The sequence below is a fragment of the Macrobrachium rosenbergii genome, chromosome 14, assembly GCF_040412425.1.
Source record: "Macrobrachium rosenbergii isolate ZJJX-2024 chromosome 14, ASM4041242v1, whole genome shotgun sequence".
Classification (NCBI taxonomy): Eukaryota; Metazoa; Arthropoda; class Malacostraca; order Decapoda; family Palaemonidae; genus Macrobrachium; species Macrobrachium rosenbergii.
In genome coordinates, this window is record NC_089754.1 from 44,143,923 (window position 1) to 44,163,043 (window position 19,121).

At 34.8% G+C, this 19,121-nt stretch overlaps 1 protein-coding gene across 5 annotated transcripts in view; it reads right to left on the reverse strand.

The window, feature by feature from the left end:
* Nucleotides 1–19,121, reverse strand: part of LOC136846046 (zinc finger protein 142-like) — a 524,659-nt gene that overhangs the window by 274,214 nt on the left and 231,324 nt on the right. The gene's annotated exons all lie outside the window — the stretch shown is intronic.

Genomic DNA, 19,121 nt, shown 5'->3' on the forward strand with positions numbered 1-19,121 from the left:
TTCAGAACCCCGCACATCAGTTTGCCGACAACTCATTGCCACATGCCGCTAAACGAATTTTTCTCCCTGAGGCGGTCTTCAGAAAAAAAGCAATCAAGATAGAAAAAAAGTACCGTACTCATATAGCACTAACCAATGTTCTTACGATGTCGAGTATTTCAACGTTGACCATACAGCAGTATATGTGCACCGAATACTACGTCATTTAGAACACAAAAGTGTAGTTTTCTGAGAAAGTCTAGCTTGGCAACCGTGCATGGAATCCCTTAGCATAGACGAGTTATTTCTGGTCCACCGGCCTCGAGTTGGAGGGAAGCCTTCCCGTGCCAGCAGCAGCAGCATTTATGTCAACGTTCACTATACCAGGGCCAATGTTACTCGTACCCCGCTTATCATGATGATGGCACGCACAAATCTGTCTAAACGCTAAACGCCTACCCACCAGCTGTATCAGGAGATGGTGCGTTTCCTACGTTTAATTGACTGGGAATTAACATGACATTTTAGGAGGGAGATTCAGCTTTCTCTCGAAAGCAAGCTAGTTCACTCTTCAGTACTATATGGCTTATGCTGCACCTCAGTATTCAATATGAATGGAAAACTGTATTAAATCTTCAGGATCTGCTCACCCAGAGTGACGCAGCTGATGAGTCGTTTGGTCCTTTGCTGAACCCACAACCTCTCATTATTTCTTGGAAGGAGATTCATCGTCATCTTTGTCATAGTGCCACTTAAGCACATTGGCATGAAATTGGAAGCCTTTTATTTCCTTTATTTCAGTCATCGTATAACATTATTTTGTTAATAACCATTTGTAACCATCTAGAGTCTTTTATGAATCATTAAGAACACAAACCGATGCATATTTATTCGATATGGGTCTATTTTGTACTGAGGGAAATGTAATTTAGGGAATAGTGAAATAATCGTAAAACAGTTCCGAGATAATCGGGTACTTACAATACTATACACAAGGAGACTACTTGAGTTCTTATATAATGTTTCTACAATGGAATAAGGCTTCACCGACGCAATAAAAAATTACCGCAAAATTGACACAGTTTTACTCTTCCATTACGGTCTACGTTATGAGCTCACTAATGTACGTACATAGCCTTTTATGAGTGGAAAGATAGCTAAAATATACTCACGATACTTTCGTAAAAAACAAAAAGAAACAAAGCGTGTACTCGATTAACCAAGAAAGCATTTGACTATAAGTAAGCTTATATCATATCATTCAAGACAAATGGCAGTTTAATACCAGATAATCTCGACCAATCAATGAATACTTGGACGAATAAAATAACAGGTTTCTGATATCGCATTCCGTTCTACGTAGATGATTTTGAATAATTACGTGTCAAAATATTTAACAGAGGGTATATAAATATACCAGTTCAATTAGGCACCGAATTGAATGTAGCATCGAAACTGAGAACTGGGGCAAAGAGAATTCCTTGTGTGTGAGACAGGAATTCAACGAAAGTTGTAAATTTAAATGTTAGTCCATGAATTAGGAAAGGAAATACTGTAAGCCCAAACAAAAACAAAAATACCGTTGATTTTTGAGTCACAAAAGAATATTAACATAAATGAAATCATATGAATCACACTGATATAATTAACATCAAGGTAATCGTGATGTTTTAGCATAGAACAACATCCTTTCATCATTTAGCGGTTTAGGGAGGATTTCTTAACATCAGAGATGTGAATGTGGGAAGAAGACATTTCACGCCCTTTAGCTATGACCATGACTCGTCGATTTTTGCGATTTTCGAAATTATCCGTGGGACGGAAAAGTGAGTCCATGAACAAAAAGAATATTGCTTTAGGGGGCATTTAACTCCGCTCTAAAAAGCTGAAGGGCTGCAGCAGCCTTTACTGGTGCACTGTCCTTCTTGTAGCCAACATCTGTGTACGTATCTATGTATGCATGCATGTGTGTATGTATATTTGTATATATATATATATATATATATATATATATATATATATATATATATATATATATATATATATATATATATATATATATATATATATATACTCAGAAATATTATCCAGTAAAATTTACACATTTTCTAGTAACACGCGAAAATGTGGTCCTTGTGTGTGTGTGTGTGTGTGTGTGTGTGTGTGTGTGTGAGAGAGAGAGAGAGAGAGAGAGAGAGAGAGAGAGAGAGAGAGAGAGAGAGATTTTCCTAAGTATCTAACTGGCTAACACCAGAGGAGACAGTCCTTGTTTTACGTGTTTCTTGAATTTTAAATCGCATCGGCTCTAAAACCCTTTCTACATCGTTTGCCAAATACTGAAACCAAGACCTTTTCTATTGCAACATATATTTGAAACACTGACGTCTTCAGTAGTAACTAAAGTTAGAGGACAAATTACGCTAATTCCATCTAATGCTGCAAAAGACGATTTAAAAGTAAACAAAAAGCAGTAAAAACCAGGTCCAAAAATTACGGTTTGTTGCACTGTCAACATACGCCAACTGGGTGAACAAGTTTACCAATCGTATCATTATCCATAATAGTTTTTGCAGAGCCCCCAAGAGAGTAGAGAAAATCGATTTTACAATTACATCCTGTGGTGTCCAACACACACACACCACCGAGGCAAAAGCAAGTCCTACACCACATCCCTGAAGGAAATTTGAGGATGATGTACGCTTTAACAGGTTTCCTTTCTCTGACTGCCATTGATCTGAAGGGACATTATCAAGGTCCCTGAAATTATCATGATCTGTACACTGTAAAGTTACACTTTTTTTTTTTGGGGGGGGGGGGGGTAAATAAGCAAGTATAAGTAGAATGCCTATTTTCCCACGTTACATCTATGTACTGCAAGCAGGAATGTGAGTAAACAAACAAACAAGCACTGTCTGTATGCATTACTTAACAATGCAATGACATTTACACATACAAAAACTCACTGCCACTGTAAACGAATCGTTTCATAAATGCAAACAGAACATTTACTTTTTATTGTATGAATTACTCATCGTCTTCAGTCTCAATGATTCTATTTGTTATCTGAAAGCTAATTATCAAAATGTGAAAGAATATCGGTTCAAAAACTTTGGAAATACTGGTCAGCATTAAAACATGATACGTAAATTGCGCAATATATATGATAGATGAACGAAGGACCCTGAAATCGATTTATATATATATATATATATATATATATATATATATATATATATATATATATATATATATATATATATATACACACACACACACACACTTGGAACAAGGGATTTACCCTGTGTTCAGCAGTTCAAGTGTGAATGTGGCAGTGATGTCTGTAGCATGACGGTGGCAGTGATAGTTGTATTTCCTGTTTAGGAGCCATCCCCTGTATATGAGTATTGTCCATACAAAGGACATTGGATTTTATCATCAGATTTCGAGAAACTTTAGAACTGATGATTATTCATTACTGCTTCTTCGTGTATCAAAGGGCTTTTTTCACTCGCACTTACTTTTAAAATTTTATTACAAATCGACGACTTCTGCGATTGGCAATATATTCATCATATTATAGAAAACACCTGAGAAAAATCTTCCCCCTGGCAGGGATAACTCAGATGTGCAGAAAAGGAGTGAATGAAACGAAAGAGGTTTAATGGCGAATCTGCATCATCCTAAGCCGCTGAAATTTGTAAATACATATGCAAAACTTTTTACAAAAGTATCTTTTCAAAGTGGGCTGACATTTAGTGACCCGACAGTTGTGCACTCTCAACTTACATTTTATAAAGAGTTTCGTCGACAATTCTGAATAGTTTGTGTGACAAGCAATATATTAGGCACAACATTGAACCAAATGTTTTAGAGTGATGGCACTGTTGACACCTTAACATACCTGACATTGAATGGAGGGCAAAGATGAATGTTCCACTGTTACTTTTCTTTTTATGTATGCTGTATTTTGTACTTTATCTCCACTGGAGGATTATTATTATTATTATTATTATTATTATTATTATTATTATTATTATTATTATTATTATTATTATTATTACTTGAATCCTAGCGTGTTCGTCGGCAGGCCAAATGAGCAAAGTAATTATTGTTACTTTTCCCGCTGTTAGCTTTTACGGTAATTCCACAAAAATTAATGTCACTGAACAAGGTCAAAATTCTGCGTTACTCCAGATTCTCCGTAAGTAAATGTATCAAGTACCAAGCTACATATAGGCTAATTGTTAATATATAATAAAACCGTCTTCGCATTTAACGACTTGCGACGCAAAGGGCATATCTGAAATTCCGCCACTCAGCTCTTCCATGTACCTAACCTTTAACAAATATCTTTGGTCCCGTTTCATAGCTCTCATCCACGTGGGTCTGTGTCTTCCAGCTCCTCTCGTGCTCACAAAAGCCAAGCTGACATTATCATGTACTCTTCCCCCGACAGCGGTACAAAGGATAGGATAGGTCGGAGCCACCTTCCTTCATCATTATCTCATCTATACATATGAAACTCCGGTACTTTCGTTTATGATATCATCCCTCACTCTATCCTGTCATCTTACTCCAATTGTTTTACTTTAAAGCTTCAGTCTCAAATTGACGAAATCCTTCTAATGTGCCTTTACTGTCATCCGATGATTCAATAAATGCCATCCGAGATCAGTTTTAGTATGTAACTTCAGTCTACTTAATTTCCAAATCTTATTTAGCATCCCCATTGTTTATTTGCAATTTTCAGTCATTCACTTAGTTTCAACTCACGATTAATTCTATTCGATATCATTGTTCCTATACGTTGAAATGGGTAGACATCATTAACCCTTTTGCCCGTTAGCGTTCCTCGTTCTATATATATATATATATATATATATATATATATATATATATATATATATATATATATATATATATATATATATATATATATATATATATACATATATTATATGCTCGTAGTCTTATCTCCCTAAATATATGACACATTTTATCAAGCAAGCTTTGTAAACCCTGTGATGTATTGCTATTTAAAGCAGTATTATCTGCGTATCTTCAATCTGTCAACTTTCTGTTATTACTCCAGTTTAAACCTTCTCTTTCGTCGCAAAAAATTTAGTCATAAAATCCATGAGAAGGGCAAACAGTGAAGGTGACATAACATTCCCTTGGAGAACCTCACTGTTTACTAAAAATTTACTTGACAAGACTCCTTCAACAGATACTTTGCATTTACTTCATTAATGGGTTGATTAAATTAGTTTTACATTTTTAACTGTATAACCAATGCGACGTATGACTTCCTTGTTACTGGTCTGCGCAAGGTCCATGGGCCTGCGTGGGCTGTCAGTTGCTATCTCGTAACCAAAGGAAGCCATCAAAAGGGACTTTTTAAATTCCTTATGCCGCTGCGCAATAAGTCCTAACATCAATATTTGCTCTACGCAACCTGCCTTTTCTAAAACCAGCTGGCTAATCTTTAAGAATTTCACCAGTTTCTTTCTCCAACCCGAGGCAGCATTGCAACACCAATTTTTTTTATTATTATTATTATTATTATTATTATTATTATTATTATTATTATTATTAACCATTTCACAACAAAACAGTGAATTCTTCATCAGTAAAATCAAGTCTTTCTTATCTTCTGGTATATCTTTCAAATTGTAGCCCTTTAATCTCTGATTCGTAACCTCCAAAACTTTTTGGAGAGGCGTCGTCTTTGTCCTTCTAATGTTATTATTGATCCATCCCTGCTTTTGACAGGTACTTTCCACTTTTTTCTGCCGCTTATGGGTAGTTCATTCATTTGTTTCTTAGACATGCCAAAATTTCCTTCGCAATTATCTCACATGAAACATCACATCATTTAGTATTTTAACGTTTCACTGCATTTACGCTTCCCATATTGTAAACAGTGACTTCTGAACTTTCCTTTTGATCAAGAGAAAATTAAGTGAGTCGCATCATGACTACTACCCCTACTACTATCCTAAAATATAATAATACCTAGTATTATGAATAGTAATAACCTAACTACTTATTCTCCCTAAATGCCAAAACCAGAGAGCATATAGACTCTCCTCTGTTATCAGCAGAAGCAATGACCGTCTCTAATCACAAGAGATAGACGGTCTATACAAATTAACACAGGTGGTTCGACAAATAACCATGGTGACTAGACTGGCTGAAAATTCAAGTACTGGACACCATGGAAACTGATTTTAAGGATTAATATATATAAACAGATCGGGAGAACTGTGTTGCAAATTTCGCTTTCATTAATAAATGACCGTCATTCACGGATACCATGATCGCTTCGTTGTAGGTAAGAAAAAAAAAAAAATACCAAAACAAAGGAACTGCTCCAAAATTTTCTACTTTGGTCATTAGGGATATATGGTACCAAGCTCACCTCACAGGAAAGGGCTCCAAATTCGATCTAGGAGATTTAGTTCCGTTTCCCGTAAAAAAAAAACTTATTTACCTGTTGAATTAGATACCTTGTTAGCATTCTTATGTTCCGTAGTTGTGAGTGGAAAGAGAAGAGAATAGTGGAAAATAACAAACGTGCGTGATCGGTGCGCTGTAAATATGCCACTGTATCAGAATCAAAACTGGAGGACCTAGCCGAGGATAATCCTCACCATACAGGGATGAAACCATTCGTCAGATATTCAAAGACAACCATTTAAAAGTTTATTCGATTCAGTACTCAAGCTCTACAATAGAAAAAAAAAACGCATTAACTTGAAAGAAGATAAGAAAAGCAATCAGGATTTGACTGCAGACAAAACTTAATAAAATGCTAAAAATCTCGTGTTAAGCAAACCGAGAAACTTTGTGAAACAGTCGCAGGCAATACTCAAACTACAGCAATACTGCTTTCGTGATTATCAGCAGATGGTTTACCATACAATTAGCGTGTATGAGGAATACGACCAAACATTATGATATATATATATATATATATATATATATATATATATATATATATATATATATATATGTATGTATGTATATACATACATATATAAATATATATACATATACATATACATACATACTTTGCATTGACTTTCATCTGACAAAAAATGCATATAAGATGATTTTATTAAAATAATAAGCGTGTGCAGTATATACAAACAAATAAACGAGTGACTGAATGAATGAGGAAGTAAAGAAATAGTCACAGATAGCTATATAGATGTGAAATCAGAGAGAAATGGAATCAAACATTATAACTTTTCTCTAGAAAAGAATTCCTTTTTTCTCTGTAGGCAATGCAGTCTAAAATAACCTCTAATATAGCACGTCATTCTGACTCAAAGTCTTCATTACAGACCGTTTGGCTTTTATTTTGATCACTCTGGATGCGTTAAAGGACCATACTAGGGAAAGCAGCCTAATTCAGAAAGATAAATACAGAAGTAAGAAATAAACTAAGTAAAAGAAATAATACAAAAAATAAGATCCAACTAAACATCTGTGAAATGAGACTCACGTGAGGCTGGTAAAAAAAAAAAAAAAAATACTTACACCCATTTTGAATCTGAACTTCTGAAGTTCCAGAGTTCCTAAATGACTAGGAAGACCATTCAATAATTTGGTCACAGCTGTAATATAACTTAGAGAGGCGCAAGGTACCGAACCTCAAAAAAATAAAGGTAGGATTACCTACACATCTAGTGCTACGGGATCGGTTGTTTAACATGGGAAGACTTGGGTGCAAAGGATGATCAAAATTATTAAATATTTTATATACCATACACAGTGGACTGATTGAACAATGCCGACAGCGATTACTGTTCAGATGTATCTTTTAGTGATCCCACAGAGTCGGTGGAATGAAGGAAATTAACGTTGGATAATATAAACTTATAACTAATTTACGCGATCAGAAATGAATAGAAATAATGGAAAACCATTCACTTTCGACAAAATTAGTTTAAAGTCTAAAAGAAATGTAGTGATTACGAGTATTACATTACTACAGAATGCGGACAAACAATTTCAGACTTATAAGAACTGAGTCCTTCAGTCAACAATTATTTTATTCATATTCCTCAGACACTCCCCCCTTTCAGGTTCCTACATGAATTGATATGCAGCAGAATGTTAGATCTTGCCTATGTTTTTTTTTTTCTTCTTCTTCTTCTCATTCTGACATCGAAGGAGCGGGCAGCTCTACTGCCGCTTTCAACTTCATGCCCAAAGGAAACAAAATGGGACGTGAGAGTAAACTGAACCCAAAAATAAGTAAACGTTGCTAGATGGCAAGGAAGGTAATAGTTCGTTACAAAAATGAAATGAATGAAGATAATACTACGTAAAAAGGAAGGCTAATATACTGCTTCAAAATGCATATCACATTTTCCTATAGCAAATGAAGTATGAAAAGAAATCTTGGCACATTTGATCACTTCTGACTTAACACTTCCATTAAAGAGATGAAATTACTGTAGGTTGGACCATCAGTTAGATGCATGCCGTTCGTGGTCGGTTTTAACTCGAAAATCTGAATATTAGGGAATACATGAGATAGCCAGTTTATTGTATGTCTCATACCACAGTTGTCAGAGATTGGTACCATTCATTTTCATTAACAGATCTGTATCACAAAATGCCTTTTTCTAAACTTATGAAACAGAAGAATGGTTGAAAATATATTTCCTAAATTTTTCAACACAAGAGTTGATACATAAATGGTTAATTGAAATACAAAGATATAAATGAATTAATGAACTTAAAAATAAACATTGTAAACTTATGTCAGTTTTTGTATATGTGAAAATTAGCATTTTTGACTCTATTTAGATTTTTCCCAATCCCCCATCCATAACGTAATCTCTTGAGCTGAAATGACGTCCTGCATTTGTAAAACATACGCGCACATACACACATATATATATACAGAAATTTGAGGCCCAAAACACGTATCGCCAACTAATTCATTTACTGCCTAACTATATTACTGATAGAATTTGACGTTCCATGTCTAAAAATTGCATATCATTGTCAATCTGCCTTTGTTACAAGGCAGAACAGAATATTTAATCGAACAAGCTCATCAATAAAATTCTTCTTACAGTAACACTTCACTTAAAACATGCCTTACGTCTTACCGTACAAAAACAGTAACAAAAAAAAACGACCTGTTGTATTTTCAAGTTTAGTATCATTTATGTATATTTTCATGAAAATATCAGATGAGATTTTTATTACGTAGTCTGAAATGGCAGGGTTCTAAATAATTAAGTAAGTGGGAACGAAATGTATACGCTCTTGATTACAATTAAAAAATGTACACAAGATTATACAAGCAAACCAGACTGCGCTAAGTCAACTCCGCAGTGATGATCAGAAATCAGAAATCTTCCAATGGAAAATGAGTGAAGCGAAACATGTGAAAGGTTAGGGAGAATCAAGACAGATCCCAATATGGATTGTGACCTCTGATAATGCTGAGAACGATTGGAACTAACGGTTACTAGACGATTGATTACACATTAGAATTTTTTTTCTATTGTGCCTCGACTTTTCAAGAGTTTTCCTTGGCTTTGTTTTCTTTCCTTTTTCGTTCATCCGCAAACATCACGTATTTCCTTACTCTCGTAACCAAGTCTACGTTTGCTATCATAAGATACCTGTCTATTTTGGAGATTTATAGTTTCTATTTTACCTGACTGTTTTGGCTCTAAGTTTTGTATCATTAAATAACTGATTACCTTTCTATACTGGTAACTAGCAATTCTTTTATATATAATCTTTAAAATGTATTCGACAGATTGATGTTCTAGGAGTGATTCTAAGTGTTAATATAGCAATTTCGAATCATTTATAGCGCTCACAACTTCCAAAGAAATCCTGGCAAACAATATTTCTTTATTGTTAATCTACCATCTAATAGTTATCAATGAACGAAGATCAACAGAGCCAATGATAGTACAATTTCAGATATATAATGGTTTACAATATATTGCCTGTCTTCAAAAGTAACTATTAAACGCATGATATGAATTCTACGCAGGATTTTCGATCTATGAAAGATGATCTTTATTAATCAATATAAACTGTAGTATGGAGAAGCGCCGTGAGACGACGAATCTATTGAAGAGAACTAAACTTATGATGTGAAACGTAACTTCATAACTAAAACGGAACGCACAGTAAGTCATATTTCAATAAAAATGTTTCTAAAGGTATTGACAAGCAGAAGAAAGTCAATCGAACACATTCTTTTCGGTGAAGGGTCATTAGCATGCATAACGTAATAGGCGCATGCAGAAAACGACGCCGTTCTCAGCTGACTTTGAAGAAAGCTATTCAAGATTCACTGTCGTAGCTTTGTGACGAGATGTTGCAAGAATACTTGATATTTTCGAACATATATATTAAAATTGCTCCTAGTGAACGAGAATGCACACTCGGCGTGTATGTTTAATGTTTAATCGATGAATGGAAATTCAGACTTGCATAATTCTAAAATGACTCTTAGCTACGGGGCCTCAAAGTCGATTTTTAGTTTATATATATATATATATATATATATATATATATATATATATATATATATATATATATATATATATATATATAATGCTGTACACACATACATATATATATATATATATATATATATATATATATATATATATATATATATATATATATATAGAGAGAGAGAGAGAGAGAGAGAGAGAGAGAGAGAGAGAGAGAGAGAGAGAGAGAAATTAATGTTAATATGGATGATGGAAGAACTGAAGCGAATGATAGTATAAATATTTAGGAGCAAATATAACCGATGATAGTCGAAGAATAGCTGAAGCAAGAAGGTTGTGAGGTGTCGGCATAAGAGCGGGACAAGACTTGATCTGTCTATTGAAAGGCTGTTGAGCCAACTCTCTTTTACGCAAGAGAAGTGTGGCTGCTAAATTTATATGAAATAAAAACGGCCGAAGCTAATGATAAAAAGTTTCTATATATGAGAAGTAAGAACGTCACAAAAGGAAAAGCAAAACTGTTGGAATTATTTGCATATCTAATACTGTCACTTATGGTATAGTCTGAGAAGATCTGGCAGTAAAGACGCTATATAAACCATGCACAATAGGGCAATCGAAATTAGTAATAAGATCTGGAATAAGAAATCTAACAGAATGCAAGTTGTATCCAATAATACTAAACGCCAGTCAGAACTAAAGAACAAAACGGAAGATATATTCAAAATATGGCAGTAAAAAATGTATATGAGTATTTCAAGACTTTCTCCATTTGCCATTTTTGTGCGCAGTTGACAAAAAGTTGACAGGAAAAAAATTTAGCAACCAACGGTCTATAATCTAGAGTTGCCATCGACAAAATAATGCGTCGTCATCTGCTTAAGCAACCAGCTAGTTTTCCAGACCAAATCATATGTCATGTGCATACATAAATAGCAGTTGGCCAATAACACTACCCCGAGGAACACCAGAGATTACATTATATAGCCAACATAATGCCCATCAACATCTACCGCTTGCTTTGTGAGTTTGAAAAATGTGATTTCGTGACAACCCTGTCACAGTAGCACTAAAGTCAAGAAGAATCAGATTCCCTTCTTAGCCTAAATCTAGAGATCTCCGTACAGCACTGGAAATCAAAAGAAAAACATCTCAAGCACCCCGTCCTTTGCAAAAGTTAGACTGTTTACTAAAGACAAATAATTTTAAGCCTAAACTAATCATCTGTTTTGCCAACAGACATTCAAATTATTCATCTGCAGAATCGTGGATGAAAGTCCTGTGTGGAAAACTTTCATAAAATTAGTTACGAAATACACCTACAAAGAAGGCTAATCAACAGTGCACTGAAACTTTTAACACACTGCGCCATTTACCTTTATCTTGCGTGCACTCTCTTACTTCCTGGTAGTTGAGATCCTTCATTTCCAATACCTTTTTCTCAACCACTATCTACCACTTTCAAGGCCTATGTCACCTCCTCCCTTCTCATGCTTTTGAACTGTACACATATTAAACCATCCTACCTTCCCCTGCTCTCTACATATAAGTGAACCATCTCAAACACTCTGATCCACGGTTTCATCTGAGCTAAAGTTTCTTATCACGTCTACATACCTCCACATTTCTCACTAATATGACACATTTACTAAGAAAATGTTTCGTCTATACAGCTTCCATCTTTTTTCTTTCATTCACATTCAGTATCCAATCTTAACCTCCACAGAATATACAGTAGTTGGCTAAACAATTCCTTCATATATTCCCTCCTAGGTTCCAAACTTCTTTCCGGTGTTTTGCACAGCCCTGCTACTTTGTTTCCGGCTCCTATTCTGTAACTCACCTCCTCTCCCACCCTACCATCATTCCACAAGTTTACTTGAAATACTTATAAGATATAAGAATCTATTCACTACACTCTTCCGCCATTCATACTAACATCGGCTGTTCCATCTCCCATTTGCCCCTACAGCAATACTCTTGCTCTAAATTTTATCCGCTTGGAGTCACTTTCAATCTCATTTACTTGTCTCTGAGGTTTCTCTTAAATATCCCAATACACATGTGCCATCTGTACTTGTGTTTATACACAGGCAGAATTCACATCATGATTAGTTATGAAATAAGTAAATCACTTGAACAGGAAGAGATACGGTACGGATGAATTAGACACAAAAATATTCACATCCCTTCGGATTTGGAGGTAAATCGCGCTCTCTCTCTCTCTCTCTCTCTCTCTCTCTCTCTCTCTCTCTCTCTCTCTCTCTCTCTCTCTCTCTTTCTGGTGTAAGGAGCAAAGCCTGAAAATTTTTTCACTGTAGTCTTTGCTTACTAATTAATTATTTGCCAATCTATTACAAAATTTTCACCCACGGCGAACAACCCCCCAAAAATCAAGAGAGATAGACCTCTGATACGAGGGAAAGGTGAAGCACTGGTTGATACTAAAGAGAAGTAGTGTTGCGTCTACCTTTCCGTAAACGAGAGAGAGAGAGAGAGAGAGAGAGAGAGAGAGAGAGAGAGAGAGAGAGAGCAGTACTACAAATAGAGAACTACCATTCCTTTCATGCTACACTATTAATGAAAAGGAATTAATACTTTATGAAATTACAAATATAGACCTTTTTCAAGTAGTACTATAATTATTTTAAATCTCTCGTCCACGAGTCTCTGGTGAAAGTTATATGGCTCGAGACTGACAAAAGGTCCTTCATAACCACGATGTGCGTGCGGGTTGCTGAGCGAAGGACTAATCTGTTTCTAAATGGATGACCACTACCAACTCTCTCAAGAAGCCCCACAAAATCGAGCTTCTCAAGTTATAGAGCTGGTCGGAGCATTGATTGAGAATAGTTCAAACGTTCAACTGGACGGCGAAGCCTACAGGCGTCTAATACAAGAATTACTGATGAAACTGGAGAGCCTTGATTGATTACACATATTTCGTAAATGATTTAAACGCAACACTGCCGATAGTTGATAAAATAAATGAGCCTGAAAGTGTATTCTAAAACTTTTATATAAGTGACGAATCCTTGATGGTGCACATAATTTAAACTGAAAGAATATAATAAAATTTTTCAAGGGACCCAATACAAAACCTAGGAGGCACACAGATAACTAGAATGTAGAAATGTGCAGCCGAATAGCAATTCTGGTTTGGGTCAGGGCAACCGTGACAATTAAGAAAAAAGTATAGAGCTAGGATACAAGAATTCATGCACGAAAAAATAAAAATTAAAAACATCATCCCTTAATCCCTCAAAACCCTAGTACAAGAGAAATTTGAAAATCGTCCAATAGGCCTATACGCCTGTCACTTACATCTGAAAAGAGGATGTACCACAATGATTTGTTTTCCAACAGATACCCAGTGGCTTATGTATACAAAACAACTAAAGAGGATCTTCGTGGTAAAAAGATACTAAAGGCAAAAAAGCGAACATAATAATCTTTTCAGAAATATAAGTAACGAGTACTTGTGTGCAATACATTGTAGAGTGTGGAAAAACCTCTGAATACTAATACAGTGGAATAATGGTCATATGGTCGATAATCTTAATTCATTTTAGATTGCAGTATCGTATTATGCTATTCACACATTCATTTCTGTACTTCTGTTATTTTACTGACTACATTGCATACCTCCTTATACACTGAAAATAAAATAAAGAAAATTCGAAGTTTAATTTACGTATAAACTCCCAAGAATTGATCTGTAACTGAAGATAAAACGCAACAGTTATATTTTTTATGTTGCTGAAAAAGAACGTTTTGTTTTCTATCAACTAAAAATAAAAAATAAAGTTGAACCATAAGCTTCTAAATAAAAAGTGAGTGCTTCATCGCTAATGCAGATTTGTTGTATTATTATTTTCTTAAAATCAGAAATACTGATCAATCAGGACCCCTATTAAAACAAAATTCCCAATGCATTTTTTAATGACTGGAATTCATTATAAATTTTGCTGAAAAGGAAAGCTGAAGTTGCCTTATTAATAATAATTTTCCTATCAAGAAATATCATCGGTGAAATGAAATATGCTGTAAATAATTCACCATCTAAATTTCAAGGTGTTAACAAATATTTTAAAAAGAAAAATTAATTTTATTATGATCCTGAGGTATGTTTTAGGATGAACTGATGAAATGGATTAATGGACAACATTACTTTTCTACTCAAGTAAATTTCTTTAAACTGGAGCTTTTTTTTTATTTTAATGTAAACATAACAAACAGTTCACTCTTACGAAAATCTTCTCACTCCTCACAAAAACTAAAAAAAAAAAAAAAGATCATGGACAGCCTCTACGTTGTAACCCAGTACTCTTTCAAATCACTTTCAGTTTCGTGGAAGCAGAATTTCAGAGGTCAGGGCTATTTCGTTGTGACTATTTCCCCAAATATGTTCGAACTATTTCTTAAATGGTATTCGTTCTACAACTGATTGATTAAAATAAAAGAATAAAAATAGAAATGAATTCGAACGATTAATAGTTGGAAAAAGGAAAAAGAAAGCGACAATAAGCAAAGTAACTTTTCCATTTGACGCGTAAATGATTTTTTTTTGGGAGGGGGCGGGGGGCGTGATTTGCACCAACTGACAAATCATGGTTGATTGATCCCGTATTTTTCAAATCATGGTTGATTCCCTGATTTGCTTCCAGAGACCGTATTTTTCAAATCATGGTTGATTCCCTGATTTGCTTCCAGAGACCGTATTTTTCAAAATGGAAGATACAAAAATGCAGAAAACAGATTTCAACTGTTGTTCTACAACACATTACAACTAATTTTGGACGAAAAATTTTCTGTCTGCCTTCGACATTTGGCTAAAGTTAGTCTTATCTTTATTAATTTCGTAAAAACTTAAAATACTGGTGGTGCCTGACCACTGCAACGTGCCTTACGTTCTTGAGATACTTTCAAATTTTTGTAACTTAAGTGCAAAACTGCATGATCAAAATTTTCACAATTTGCCAGGCATATGAATAGTTGAGGGTTCCAAAGAGAGAAAGAGAGAGAGAGAGAGAGAGAGAGAGAGAGAGAGAGAGAGAGAGAGAGAGAGAGAGAAATGTTAGGCTCCTGCTAGGCAAACTTAAGCACTTCAATATTGTGTGTCTGTATATATCCATACACAAACAAACAAAAACAAACTATATATATATATATATATATATATATATATATATATATATATATATATATATGTGTGTGTGTGTGTGTGTGTGTGTGTAATTTTTTTTCACAGACATTATTCTGCAAAAATTGGCAATGCGGATCTCTGAAATTTTGATTTATCCCATAATATGGAATTCATTTATGAATAATAATAATAATAATAATAATAATAATAATAATAATAATAATAATAATAATAATAATGACCAAAATACATCCGTTGAGTTAAACGCCACTCAAATAAAGTACCGTTTGCTTTTTGACATTTCGCGACCGGACATTTTGAGCGCGACCCGCGACCCTTTCCAAAAGGTCATAAGCCAAATGACTGAACTTTAACAGATCCTCCAATACAAAGGACTATCGGGGATCCACTGGATAATATCCTGGCCTTTTTGTACTGCAGAACCTATTTTGTTTCTTTTAAACCAGTAAAAGCTGATAAAATCATCCATCTTTTCCTGTCCAAGTTCTATGGGAAAAGGTATTAATATCATAACAATAAATTCTACTGCGAGAATATGATGACAAGGTTAGCAGCATTTCTTACTTTAATGGTTTGCATAAAACACAAAAGGACTTAAAAAAATTCGATTAATTTCCTTCGTCAAATGTCGCAATCTTTAAAGAAAAAAAATATAATCACACCCAATCTGTGAATTCGAAGATATTGATGCAAGTCCGTCACTTTCATGGCTGCGATAATAGATCAAACTTTCCGACATAGTGACTGTTAGACAATGCGTGTTCTATCAGAATAAATTACATTCGTAAAAAGTATTAACAAGCAACGGTGATACGAAAAACGATTATCATTATCCTTTCCTTAAATTTCTTACAATGGTCTTAGTCTTGTCAGTCAAAAAAATCACCCTGCAAATAGGAGCTATTTACCAACGATTAGTCAGCGAACAATTAATGACTGTTATTTAATTCATTTTTTTAAAATCGCCTATAGGTTTTTAGGGATTCAGGGAGGTGTTTATCAAATATAAAGTTTTATGTTTAGCATCTAACGAGTGATTTCTATGGAGGGCTAACCAAGAGGAGCAAAACTTGCTTGGTCATAAGTACTTGAACAGGAAATATAAAAAAATAAATGTTAATTTCTTTGTCTGCTCAGGTGCGGGCGATTTTTTTCTCTTGAACTGTTGGATGACAAGCAACTATAAATGTTAAAGCTTAAGCTTTAAAGATAATAAGGTAGTCGTCAGTATGTAAAGGATTTCTGAAGAAGGTTGACATATTCATAGAGTAGACGAAGGAAGCGCCATGCCTATCTCCCGAAATTCCCAAGACAGACTCAAGGCTGTTGACAGATGCTTCACCCTCACGTCCACAAAATGAACACACTAGATGTCTTCAAGCATTTTATTGTCATCAATTGTGGCTATGCCTGAATCTCCATCCATTTGTATCTGGTATCAGAGAATACAGAGCAGCTATTTTCAATATTTCCTATACTCCCATGATGATGTGAACATGTTCCGAAACGAAAAAGTCCACAAATATATATATATATATATATATATATATATATATATATATATATATATATATATATATATATATATATACACATACACACACACACACACACACACACACAACAGAAGATTAGCCATTTGTAACATATTAAAGAGGTAAAAGTATGAAGGGTGAAAATGCGAAAGTAAACGAAGTTTGCAAAAATAAGGTAACTAGGAATGCCCTGAACATACCGACTTGATATACGTGAAAAACGAAATGATGAGGCATAATGTTTGTAAATTACATAACGTAGAATATAAACAGACCGACGAATTGAGGAGGAAGGAAACGTTATAAAATGCAAGCAGTGATATGCACACTTGTATAAAAGCAACGAACACACACACACACTCTGCATGTACACAACCACACAAAGCTACCATAATACGACAAAGGACAGCATCGAAAAAGACAGAGAAGAAGGGAGTAAAAGAAAAGGATAAAGAAGATAAACATACCACATGGAGAGAGAGAGAGAGAGAGAGAGAGAGAGAGAGAGAGAGAGAGAGAGAGAGAGAGAGAGAGAGAGAAATAACCAAACATGACCGAGAGTTTGAGGACTGTACTGGTCAATAATTGTCTGCAACTTCCCAGTTCAACATCTGTGGCTTCCTCTGCAGAGAACGACAGAACGAGAGAGAGAGAGGCAGGCAGCGGGAGCGAGAGAGATTTTACCGACGGACGAGTGCCGTGCCTTCTGCATGATAGGGTTGTTCTGTGGTCGCCGATCCAGTTCCCTTATTAAGAGAAAGAGCCTCTACATGGGAGCTCGCTCCTTTCTAGATTTAATGAGGTCAGAGAAGCTGCCTTCGCGTAGAAGTTAATGGGGGACAACGCAAGCAACCGCCTGATTTATGTAGTTGTTGGTTATGTTGCAAAGTGGCGCAATGCATCAGGTTGCAGGAGGATAAAATGGTCAAATAATTTGCATATGTGTTCGACTCCTATTTTAAGGAAATTAGGTTTTGCAGATGTCGACCGTAAAGTTTATTTTAGAAATCTTCCACAATAGCTCATATTTATTTTTCTTTCAGAAATGCATTCTTCGATATCAACAAGTTGTATTGTAATTTGGAGAAAACCTAAATCAGAAATTTCTTGTTCACCCGGTAAAATTGAGATATAATAATAATAATAATAATAATAATAATAATAATAATAATAATAATAATAATAATAATAATAATAATAATAATAATATAATAATAATTTTGATTTTGTTGGTTTCCGTCTCACAAAAATGACAACAAATAATATCAACCTAAATATTTTTTAAATTTTCATGTACTTTATATATATAATAAATAAATTTAAATCACTTCTCTGCGCCAACCACTATGCTAACAATTCCCAATAATTTCCTTATCTGATGCTCAGTCCACATTAAACGCATACCAATCAGGAAAACCTGTCTCATTCGCTCTGTAAAACAACACGCAGAAGCAACACAGCAATTTCTCAGGATTTTTTGCCGTCTTGATTTCATGGCACTTACTTCACACATTGCAATAAATGTCTCAGGCACACGTCGCTTTCTTCAAAGATCATGAAATCATACGACCGGAATTATACTTTAACCATTTCCCTTCTTAATCGCACTACGCCTAGGGAGACATATAATTAGTCCTGCAGATACTGCCGCTTTAATTCAATTTGCATACTATCCGAAGAGCTGCCATCCACTTCCTTCTCTTCGGATTTCCCTCTTTTTTTTATAGTCCCCAGAAGCACACAATTTTATTCTTTATTTAATACGTTATAATTAATAGTGTCAAGACTTCAGACATTCAGTGCAACCACAGTGGCTCAATTTATTTTGTATTAGTTCTTTATTAATATCACTTTTGCTGTCTCAAAGCATCATCAACGTGCGAAGCTCGTCGCCAATGTGGAATATGCATTTGGAAGACAACGATCTTGCAT